This window comes from Heptranchias perlo, chromosome 38, assembly GCF_035084215.1.
Source record: "Heptranchias perlo isolate sHepPer1 chromosome 38, sHepPer1.hap1, whole genome shotgun sequence".
NCBI lineage: Eukaryota > Metazoa > Chordata > Chondrichthyes > Hexanchiformes > Hexanchidae > Heptranchias > Heptranchias perlo.
This window is the reverse complement of record NC_090362.1, coordinates 9,938,294-9,950,337: the sequence shown is the minus strand read 5'-3', so window position 1 is coordinate 9,950,337 and position 12,044 is coordinate 9,938,294.

Sequence of the window (12,044 nt, the reverse complement as noted above, 5' to 3'; positions counted from 1 at the left end):
AAACTTCCTTTCCTTAAGAATTGTGTTTAAAAGATTAAGACTGCAATCCTTCATCCACTCTTGTATTTACAATATTCAAGTGTCACCATTGATATTGAAGCTTTTAAAGACCTGAGCAGTACATCAGCAAAATGTCAGGGAAAGGTTACTACGGTTCATTTTTTCACATGTTGCATGTATGTTTAGGTATGCCATTCGTTTTGCTGCTCTATACTACATGCCTCATATGGAGGTGGATGTAAAAGATCCAATGCCGCTATTTCGAAAAAGAGCAGGGGAGTTCTCCCCGGTGTCCTGGACAATATTTACCCCTCAACCAACATCACTAAAAACAGATTATCTGATCATTATCACATTGCTGTTTGTGGGAGCTTACTGTCCGCAAATTGGCTGCCACGTTTCCTACATTACAACAGTGACTACACTGCAAAAAGTACATCATAGGCTGTAAAGCGCTTTGTGATGCACCAAGGTTGTGAAAGGCGCTATATAAATGCAAGTTTTTCTATCTTTCTTATAAGTTAAACCAAGTTGGAAATGTTAGTTTGTGGAGATATTGGTAATTCTGACATGCTCAGCAGCACTTGTATGGTGAGAACTTCACCTCTCGATTTCAGTGTGTTGACTTTGAAGCCTATCACAATTTACAGCGGAGGTGGATAGCAAAACCTGTGTATAGGGATGGCATCGGCCACCAGAGAACATGCGTAGCTCAGAGAAGTGAATCTAGATATTAAACCCGTATCAACTTAATTCACAAGCAACGTCCTGAGGAGGCAAGTCCATAAAAAGGTAGAATCACTGTTTCTGTATTAAAATATGTGAGAAAGTTGAGCTATTTTTTGTTGACCAAAGTGATGCTAACTGAACTGTTGGAATTTTGGAATGAAATGATTATTTTTTGGAAACCGATCTTTCCAGGTTTAATCATTGCCGCTGCCGAACATCAGGCTGTGATCTCCCAAAATATCAACAATCTTCCCATAAAAATATTGACATTGGTTTACTGTATTTTTGATTGGACAACTCACATTTTGTTAGGGAGGCCAGTGTTTACATTAACCTCAGCAAAAAAGTTCACATTAGCTAACCAGCTTGAGGGTCACAAACTCAAACTTGGCACGTGACTTGTCTAATCATTTATCACCAGGTTTGGTTGAACCACATACCATGTTACAACATGTTACTTTCTTCAGCCAAATCCTCCTACTACATGAGGGTGAATCTGGAGGACAAGAATAACCCAAAACTCCTTTACTTTCTGATGAAGCACATCCTCAAATCCATTTCTTCTACTCCCTCCATTCACACCTTCAATACAAAATGCAAAGATCTCATGGATTTCTTAGTCTCTGAGACTGAGACCTCTGCCACAACAGCCCGCTTTGCCACAATAGTCCACTCTGCCACAACAGCCCGCTTTGCCACAATAGTCCACTCTGCCACAACAGCCCACTCTGCCACAACAGCCCATTCTGCCATAATAGCCCTCTGCTTCCCTCCCTGCCTCTCACCTATTCCAAGTACCGCACTCATCCTACATCCAATCTCGCGTCACTCTGCAGTTTATCTCTCATCTGTTCTCCTGCTAGCTCCAAGCTCATGTTTTAATGAAACACATTGCCTGTTCCTTTCACTCCACTCAACTCCTGACCACACAATTACTTCTCCTGGCGTTCATGCCTATTGACATTATTAATGGCTTCCTTTACTCAAAACTGCCATCATTACACCCCTCCTCGTAAAATCCACGCTTGATCCATTACTATCCCATTTCTAACCTCCCTTTCCTCTCAAAGGTTCTTGAATGTATTGTCACCTCCCAGATATATGCACATCTCTTCCAAAACCCCATGTTTGAATTCTTTCAGTCCTTGTGCCACTCTGCTCATAGCACCACAAATGCCTTAGTCAAAGGCACGAATAACATCTCTGTACCTGTGACCACAATGGATTATATCTTCTCGACCTCACCCTCACATTTGATACAATCAAACACATCGTCCTCCTCCATTACCTCTCCTTAAAGTCCCAAACGATATGTCCTTGCCCTCTTCATCCTCATGTTGCCCCTTGGTGAGATTATCTGCAAGCACAGGGCCAGCTTTGTATGTTGACAAAACTCAGCTCTATCTGTCTGTCACTTCCTTTAACCCCATGACTATGCCGTGTGCTATCAGACTTCTTTACTGACATGAAATCAAGGATGAGTCAAAGGGGGAGAAAGTCAACTCGCGTCAGTTTCTGGTGGGAAACGGATGGTGCAATGCCAACACGCTCCCGAAGACGTTGGCCTGAGGCCCGTTCGAAATTGGGCCTTGGGCCTCATCTGCATGAAACCGGCGAGCTGCAGATGCCTATTGGGCATTCCGATGCAGCTTGCCAGTGGGGGCCATAGGAATTTCAGCCGGCTGCTGTGCTGATCCGGTTCACAGGTAGCTCCTTGGAGGAGCTAACGTGAAGCGGAGGTAGTGAGTCTGGGCTGGTAGCAGCCCGCAGTATTTTATCAAGCCAGGGGGAGCACTCTCACTCCAAAAGATGGGTGAAACAAAGTTGAATTTCTCCCTCAAAATTTCCTCCAAAAGAATAAGTGGAACACCAAAGTAATCATTTTCAGCCCTTACCTCAAATCCCACTCCGTTATCATTGATTCCATTCCCCTCCCTGGCCACAAACTCAGATTGAACAGGCCATGTAAAATGTGCCACCCTGGTTGACGGGGCTAAGTGTCAAACTCCACATCCTATCCATGACCAAGACCACTTACTTCTACCTCCCTAGCTCCACCACTGCTTAATCTGTTATCCACACTTTTATCACCTCTAGACTTGGTTTCTTCAAAGTTCTCCTTGCCACCCACCATCCTCCAACTTGGTCAAAACTCCGCCATCATATCCTGTCCTGCACTAAGTCCCTCTCACCCATCACCCCTGTACTCGGTGATCAAGCATTATGTCTCTTGCATGTCTTCGACCAGTGGCGGAGCTAGGTTTGCCGGACTCAAAATTTAGCAGAAACGGGACCAAGCTGGAAACTGGGGAATGCCGACATACCAAGTCTGAAGGCGAGCTGGGAACCACACAGACTTGCAGGCCAAAGACAGGTGACGGAGGTCCCTGGGAGCTAAATGGAGGCAGTTCTCCAAAGCCATATTGGCCGACCTCAAAGTGATTGGGGTGAGGGGCGGGGGTCATGACACCCCCACAGTCCTTCACTGGCTCTGCCACTGTCTTCAACCTCTAGCTGCCTGTGTATCCCCGGTCTATTCAGTCAGAGCCTTCAACCATCTTGGCCCAATTCTCTGGAACTCCCTCTCTAAACCCCTCTGCTTCTTCACTTCTATCCACCTTTAAAACTTTTTTTAAAAAGACATCTTTTTGAACAAGCTTTTGGCCACTTTTCCTGCCTTAGTGTCCATTCCTTTGTTCTTATTTTTTTTTCTCTTTCTTGTGGCTTTGGAAGTTTTCTGTGTTAAAGCCACTATAAAAATGCATGGTGTTCTTGCCATTGTTTTGATATACCCAGAGCAGCAACGTGATTACCAACACAAGAGTGGTAAACTGCAAGTTTTCAAGTCTCCAAAATGTTTCCAACAGCAGCAATGTTGATATTTAAAGACTGCAACAGAGAATTGAAAATATTATGCTTCTTCCTTCAGTGTTCAAGAAATGTCGAATACTGTCAACAGAAATACTTTCTTAACTATAACTTATTTGTTTCATTATATGTAAATACAAGTTGTTTACAGTTTATAGTTTAATGAAATAGTTAACATTTGTGTTAAGCAACCCATCCTACCGTGATTATTATTTTTTAATGATTAGACTTACAAACATTTTTTTATAAAAAGGGACAAGAAAAAGTATTTATTTACTGTACTCCATTGAGCATTGTTCATAGTGCAGTGTACTAACTGACCATATATTGCATTATGTAAATTTCTAGTTACAGTCAATATTAAAACTGTTGAGACAAAGTCTTATCACCGAAACAGAGGGACAATGTAAAATAATCGTATAGTGTAGAGGCTCAGGATTTTGTAATAATCCCAATCTTGAGTAGTCTGTACAGCAGCTCTTCTATATTGTATACATTTTCTCTGAAGGAATTTTTTTTGAACTATTTTGTTTACAACTAATTTATTTTTTATGATTGGAAAAAAATAAACTAATGAAAAGACAAATTTGGAAATACTGGCTACTGTCTCTGACCTAGTAAGATGTTTTTGATTGAATTGACAGAAGTGTCCGCGGCAGTGAATTGGTAGCTGGTTCTTAAAGGCCACTGTCTCAAAACCGCTGTTATGAAACTGCATCATAATTATCCTCCCAAAAATTTGCCAATACCCTTTAAAGCCCGTCAGGAGCCCGATCTACCGCAAGTAAATGGAATCAACGGGATGCGGCTAGCCTCTATGACCCATTTTCCCCAACTTTTGCCCCAAATGATTAGTGCCATTATATAAATGGTGGTATGAGTTGCATTAAGGAATACCTGAAGCGGATACCACATTGAGGAGGCCATTTTGTGTGCTGCTACTGAAGGTTGGTATTGCTTTTTTAGTACTTTGGAAGTTCAATCTGGAGTTTTGCTGCTAGTTTTAGTGAGATCTGCTCAAAGTACTGCATTGCACTGGGGACATGGATTTATAATGGGATTCCCTCTATTCTAATGAATGTAAGGAATCTTACAACACCAGGTTATAGTCCAACAATTTTATTTTAAAATCACAAGCTTTCAGAGATTATCCCCTTCGTCAGGTGAGTGAAGTGGAGGAGGATGGGGACATGGAAGAGGTTAGATTAGAGGCTGTTAGAGTGAGACATCACAGAAGGTGCCCTTTCCCTGTAGGCACATATCCACTCACCAAGATCTACAGACCAAGAAATTCTTAGACTTTTCTGACCATCAGTGCCTGAGAAAGCTACACTTTCCCCAGAGGCTATTGGGAAAATATATCAACTTCTTCATATCCTTCCCAATGGACACCACAACAGAGAGAGAGAAAGAGAGACCTGTCTAGTTCTACAGATTGGCAGGATTCCCACGGGTACAAGGGACAATTTATGGAATGCATGTGGCATTCAAAACCCCATCTGACAATTCCCTCAATTTTATGAACATGAAAGGCTTTCATTCTATTAATGTCCACAGCTATTGTGTGATGCCACCATATCCAAATATGATTGCCAGATACCCAGAAGCTGCCATGATACTTTCCACCATGATTTAAAGCCATGTATCAGGATGGTTGATCATGGCCTATGACTCCAGTAAGGCTTTCGTAGACAGAGGGGGCAACAGTGAGACTTATGACACAACAATAAGCGACATAGAGCAGACTATAGGCATTCTCAAGTCTCATTTTAGATGCCTGGATAAATCTGGTGGAGCTCTGCAATGCAGTCCAGTGAATCTTGAGAATGATTGTAGCATGCTGTGTACTACATAATACAACATAATGTTGTTGGGCTGGACATGTTGGTAGAATGGATGATGTACAGTTGCCGAAGTAGGTGTTTTATGGAGAACTGTTGGATGGCAGAAGAAAACAAGGCGAGAAAGACAAACTGAATCAAAAGCAAAATACTGTGGATGCTGGAAATCTGAAATAAAAACAGAAATTGCTGGAGAAGCTCAGCAAATGAGGCAGCATCTGTGGAGAAAGATACAGAGTTAACGTTTCAGGTCGAAGACCTTTTACCAGAACTGGAAGCTGTTAAAGAGTTAAAGTTTTTAAGCAAGTACAGAGTCAGGGAAATGAGGGGAGGGAAGGAAAGAACAAAAGGGAAGGTCTATGATAGGGTAGAGGGCAAGAGTGATTAAATGACAAAAGGGATGATGTTGCAAGGTAAGGAGGAAGGAAATGGGACAAGTTAAGAAACAAAAGATCGGTCTAGAGGAACTGTGAATGGCAACAGCAGAACCATTACCAGCAGCTGCAGTCCAATAAAAAAAAAAAATTGGTTGCAGGGGTTATGCTCTGAAATTATTGAAATCAACATTGAGTCCTGAAGGTGCCTAAACGAAAGATGAGGTGCTGTTCCTTGAGCTTACGTTGAGCTTCATTGGAACAGTGTAAGAGGCCGAGGATAGGGAGGTCAGAGTGGGAGTGGGACAGGGAATTAAAATGGCAAGCGACCGGCAGGTCAGGGTCACACTTGCGGACTGAGCATAGGTGTTCAGCAAATCTGTGTTTGGTCTCCCCAATGTAGAGGAGACCGCATTGTGAGCAGCGGATACAGTATATTAATCTATTTAATATGCAAGTAAACCACTGTTTCACCTGGAAGGAGTGATTGGGGCCCTGGATGGTGAGAAGGGAGGAGGTGAAAGGACAGGTGTTGCATCTCCTGCACTCTCATGGGAAGGTACCGTGAGAGGAGAGCAGGTTTTGGGGGTGATGGAAGAGTGGACTCAGGGTGTCATGGAGGGAGCGGTCCCTTCGGAATGCCGAAAGGGGAGGGGAAGATCGCGCTGGAGGTTGCAGAAATGGAGGAGGATGATACATTGATTGTGGAGGCTGGTGGGGTGGAAGGTGAGGACAAGTGGGACCTATCATGGTTCTGGGAGGGAAGGGAAGTGGTGAGGGCAGAAGTGCGGGAAATAGGACGGACACGGTCAAACTGGAGATTCACTTGAAGTAGTGTAACATGATCATTGGAAAACCCTGGCCACCAACAAATGGCAGTAAAACACTGAAGTGAGGGAAGGCATGCAGTGCTTTTAGTTACAATGTCGTACCAGCGTGCAGGCAAAACGCAAGACTGGAGTATGAACAAAGCCAAAGAGATCAACAGGAGAATCCCTCAGGAATGTGATTATCCCTGTGGCAGACAATCTATTGGCCTGCATAGACATCAATGCACCCATCTACCATGAACTTATGCTCCATCCTTTGTTGGCACTGTCATCCTCAAGTACGTGGGACACGTTATACTATACTACATTGCGATGATGAAAGACTTTTTTATTTGTTCTTGGGATGTGGGCAACTCTGGCAAGGCACTATTCCTTTTATTGCCCATCCCTAATTGCCCTGAGGTCTTTAAGAGTCAACCACATAATGTGGGACTAAATCACATCTAGGTCAGATTGGGTAGTGGTGGCAAGTTCCCTTCCCTGAAGGACATTAGTGAACTAGTTGCATCTTTACAACAATCCATGGTTACGTTTCCTGTGCCAGCCCATAAATTATCAGATTTACTGAATTAAATTTCACAACTTGCCATGGTGGGATTTGAACTCATGACCTCTGGGTTGCTAGTCCAGTATCGTAACCATCAAGCTTCCAGAAGCTGAAGGAGATGATGATGAAGAGGAGTTAAAAATACCTCCCTCCTCACAGCATAGGGAAGATGCACAGGAAGGAGAGAATATGGAACAGGACAGCCAACAGCCAGAGAAAGTAGGAAACAACTAATAGCCCAGTGCTTTCAATAAATAAAGGTTGACTCACCAAATGAAGTCACTTGGCATCTGCCTGTTATCCCCTCACAACCTCACAAAATGCTTCGTTGTCAAAATACTTCTGCCAAATTCCTTCGTAAGATATGTCTACATTAGGCATAAGGAGATCTTCTTGTGGAGGCGGAAGGTATGGCTGAGGTAATAAATGCATACTTCGCATCAGTCTTCACTAGGGAAGGGGATGCTGCCAATATAGCAGTAAAGGAGGAGGTAGCAGCGATATTGGAGATGATAAAAATAGCTGGTTGTCAGTACTCAAAGTAGAAAAGTCCAGATGGGATGCATCCTAGGTTACTGAGGGAAGTAAGGGTGGAAATTGCAGAGGCTCTGGCCACAAACTTCCAATCCTCCTTAGATATGGGAGCGGAGCCAGAGGACGGGAGATGGATAAACCCGACAATTACAGGCCAGTCAGCCTAACGTCGGTGGTGGGGAAACTTTTAGAGACAATAATCCGGGACAAAATGAATTAGCACTTGGAAAAGTATGGGCTAATAAATGAAAGTCAGCATGGATTTGTTTAAACCCTTTTCACTTTATTTGATTTTATTTGACCCAATTTTAGTTCATTTGACTTCATTTTACCCCATTTCACTCCAGTAGACTTCATTTGACCGCATTTGACTTAATTTCATGTCATTTGAATTCATGTGACCCCATTTCACTTCGTTTGATCCCCTTTCACTTTATTTGGCCCAATTTCACTTCATTTGACCCCATTTCACTTCATTTGATCCTATTTCACTTAATTTGACATTATTTGAACCCATTTGAATTAATTTGACCCCATTACACTTCATTTGACCCCATTTCACTTCATTTGACATTATTTGACCCCATTTGAATTCTTTGACTTCATTTGACCCCATTTCACCTTATTTAACCCATTTACTTCATTTCAATTGATTTGACCCTATTTCACTACATTTGACCCCATTTCACTTCATTTGACCCCATTTCACTTCATTTGACCCCGTTTCACTTCATTTGACCAGTGTCCTCCCCTAATTCCTCCATTTACTAGTGCTCCCTCCTAATTCTGCATTTTAATGGTGCCCTCCCCTAATTTGCCCATTTACTGGTGTCCTCCCCTAATTCTGCCATTTATTGGTGCCCTGCCTTAATTCTCCTACAGGTGCTCTCCCCAAATCTCCCCACACATGTCCGCTCCCCCAATTCCCCCATTTAATGGTGCCCTGCCCTAACTCTCCATTACAGGTGCTCTCCCCACTTATATGTCCTCTCCCACAATTCCCCCATTTATTGGTGCCCTCCCCTGTCCCCATTACAGGTGCCATCCTGCAATCTTCCCGCTGACGTGTTCTCTCCACTATTTCTCCATTTAGTGGTGCTCTCCCCTAATTCCCCCATTTATTCTTGCCCTCCCCTAATTCTGCCATTTACGGGTGCCCTCTCCTAATTCCACCATTTACTGGTGCCCTCCAATATTTCCCCCATTTATATGTGCCCTCTAATTTCCCCATTTGCAGGTGCCCTTCCCTAATACCCCCCCATTGACCGGTGCACTCCCCTCATTCCCCCATTTAATGGTGCCATCCCCAAATCCTCCACTTTACATGTATCCTCCACTAATTCCTCCATTTACTGGTGCCTTACCCTAGTTCCCCCATTTATTGGTGCTGTCCCCAATTCCCCCATTTATCCTCCACTAATTTCTCCATTTAGGTGCCCTCCCCTAATTCCCCATTTCACTAGTGCCCTACCTTAATTCCCTCATTTACAGGTGGCCTCCAGTAATTCCCCTATCTAATGGTATCCTCCCCTAATTCCCCTATTTACCAGTGCCTCCCCTAATTCCCCCATTTGCTGGTGCTCTCCCCCAATTCCCTCATTTACACGTCCCCTCCACTAATTCCGCCATTTACAGGTTCCCTACACTAACTCCCCCATTTGCCAGTGCCCTCCCTTAATACCTCTATTTAATGGTGCCCTCATCTAATTCCCCCGTTTACTGGTGCCCTCTCTAATGCCCCATTTACTGATGCCTTTCCCTAATTTCCCATTTACTGGCACCCTCCCTTAATCCCCCCATTTACTAGTGCCCTCCCCTAATTCTTCCATTCCAGATGCTGTCCCGTAATCTCCCCACTTACTCATCCCCTCCACTATGTGGTGGTGCCCTCCCCTAATTCCCTCATTTACTGGTGCCCTCCAATATTCCCTCCATTTATAGGTGCCCCCTAATTCTCTCATTTACTCATCCCCTCCCCTAATACCCCCCTTTTACATCCCCTCCCCTGATTCCCCCATTTAATGCCCTTCACTCATTCCTCCATTTGCAGGTACCCTCCTCTAATTCCTCCATTTACTGAATCCCTCCCCCGAAATACCCAATTTACTAGTGCCCTACAATTTATCTCAGTGAAATAAGTACATTTGTTGAAAACAATCAAAAAGAAACAAAAATAACTAAAAATTAGTAGATCGATTTAAAAGATACTAATCCATGAAAGAAAAAGCTTTATCCCAGTGAAATAATTAAAACAATCAAAAAGTGACATGCACTACTAAAAATTATTGGATTTGAAGAAAAATATTTTAAACCATGGGACGTGCTCAGCACACGTCATTGGCAGCGTGCAGGTGCACATTTTAAATGGCACAAGCACAGTCCACTGGGAGGAGGGAGAGATGGCCGGAAGGATGGCGGGACTGGTGCGAGATCGCGCTCCACGCTTCTCCGACGATGCACTGGAGGCCCTCGTGGAGTGGGTGGACGAAAGGAGGGCCAACATGTACCCACAGGGTGGCAGGAGACCCATTTGACTTCATTTGACCCAATTTCACGTCACTTGAACTCATTTGACCCCTTTTCACTTGATTTGACCCTATTTCATTTCATTTGACCTCATTTCACTTCATTTGACCCCATTTCACTATTTGACCCCATTTCACTTCATTTGACCCCATTTCATGATTTGACCCCATTTCAATTCTCCCTCAGGCCCGTTCAATCAGACCCTGGCCCATCCCCTGATACCCTGGCCCGTCCCCTCAGACCCTGGCTTGTTCCCTGAGACCATGGCTCGTCCGCTCAGGGCCAGGTTCTGAGGGGACCAGCCAGGATCTGAGGGGATGATCCAGGGTCTGAGGGGACGGACCAGGGACTCTGGTGATGGGCCATGGTCTGAGGGGATGGGCCAGGGTCTGTGGGGATGGGCCAGGATCTGATGGAACGGGCCAGGGTCTGTGGGGAAGGGCCAGAGTCTGAGGGGATGGGCCAGGGTCTGAGGGGACAGGCCAGAGTCTGTGGGGATGGGCTTGGGTCTCTGGGGATGGGCCAGAGTCTGAGGGGACGAACCAGGGTTTGAAGGGATGGTCCAGGGTCCGATGGGATGGGCCGGGGTCTCTAGGGATGGGCCAGGGTCTGATGGAACGGGCCAGGGTCTGTGGGGATGGGCCAGAGATGAAGGGGATGGGCCAGGGTCTGAGGGGACAGGCCAGGGTCTGTGGGGACGGGCTAGGGTCTCTGGGGATGGGCCAGAGTCTGAGGGGATGATCCAGGGTTTGATGGGATGGTCCAGGTCTGATGGGATGGGCCAGGGTCTGTGGGGATGGGCCAGGTTCTGTGGGGGTTGGGCCAGGGTCTGTGGGGACGGTCCAGGGTTTGAGGGGATGGTCCAGAGTCTGATGGGACGGGACAGGGTCTGTGGGGACAGGCCAGGTCTGTGGGGACGGAACCGGGTCTGTGGGGACGGGCCAGGGTCTGATGGGACAGGCCAGGGTCTGTGGGGACGGATCCTATATGTTGCTCGTGCTCACGAGCCTACTGTGTCCTAGCTTTTATACACAAGCCCACAGAACAGTAAGGCACAGCTTCAATCAATGAGTTAGAGTTAGTTCTTGCTTCTAAAGAGTGCCCTCCAGTGGGCCAATCCTGTACATATTGGTTGTTTAACTAGTGAATTAAAAAATGGTCATGTTGGACAACCAGCTGACAGGACCAACTTTCTGCTTGTTCTTCGAGAGGAAAAAGCTAAGTGTTGCAAAAATGCCCCTGCTAGATCCATCGGTGAGGGCCTAATGAGCTATGCCCATCGGCCATATAATTATGCCTGTCGGGCTGATACGGCAGCTCTCCCTGTTGTATTTTCATTTCATTCAATAAATAAAAAAGAACAAAAGACTTGCATTTATACAGCACTTTTCATGACCTCGGGATGTCCCAAAGCACTTTATAGGCAACAAAGTACTTTTGAAGTGTGGTCACTGTTGTAAGGTAGGAAACGCAGCAGCCAATTTGTGCACAGCAAGGTCCCACAAACAGCAATGAGATAATGCCCAGAAAATCTGTTTCAGGGTGTTGGTTGAGGGATAAATATTGGCCAGGTCACTGGAAAAACTGCCCTGCTCTTCTTCAAATAGTGCCATAGGATCCTTTACATCCACCTGAGATGGCAGATAGGGCGTTGGTTTAACTTGTCACCTGAAAAGCAGCACCTCCAACAGTGCAGCATTCCCTCAGAACTGTACTGGGAATATCAGCCTAGATTATATGTTCAAGTCTCTGGCATGGGAATTGAACCCACAACCTTCTGACTTCTCACGGCAAG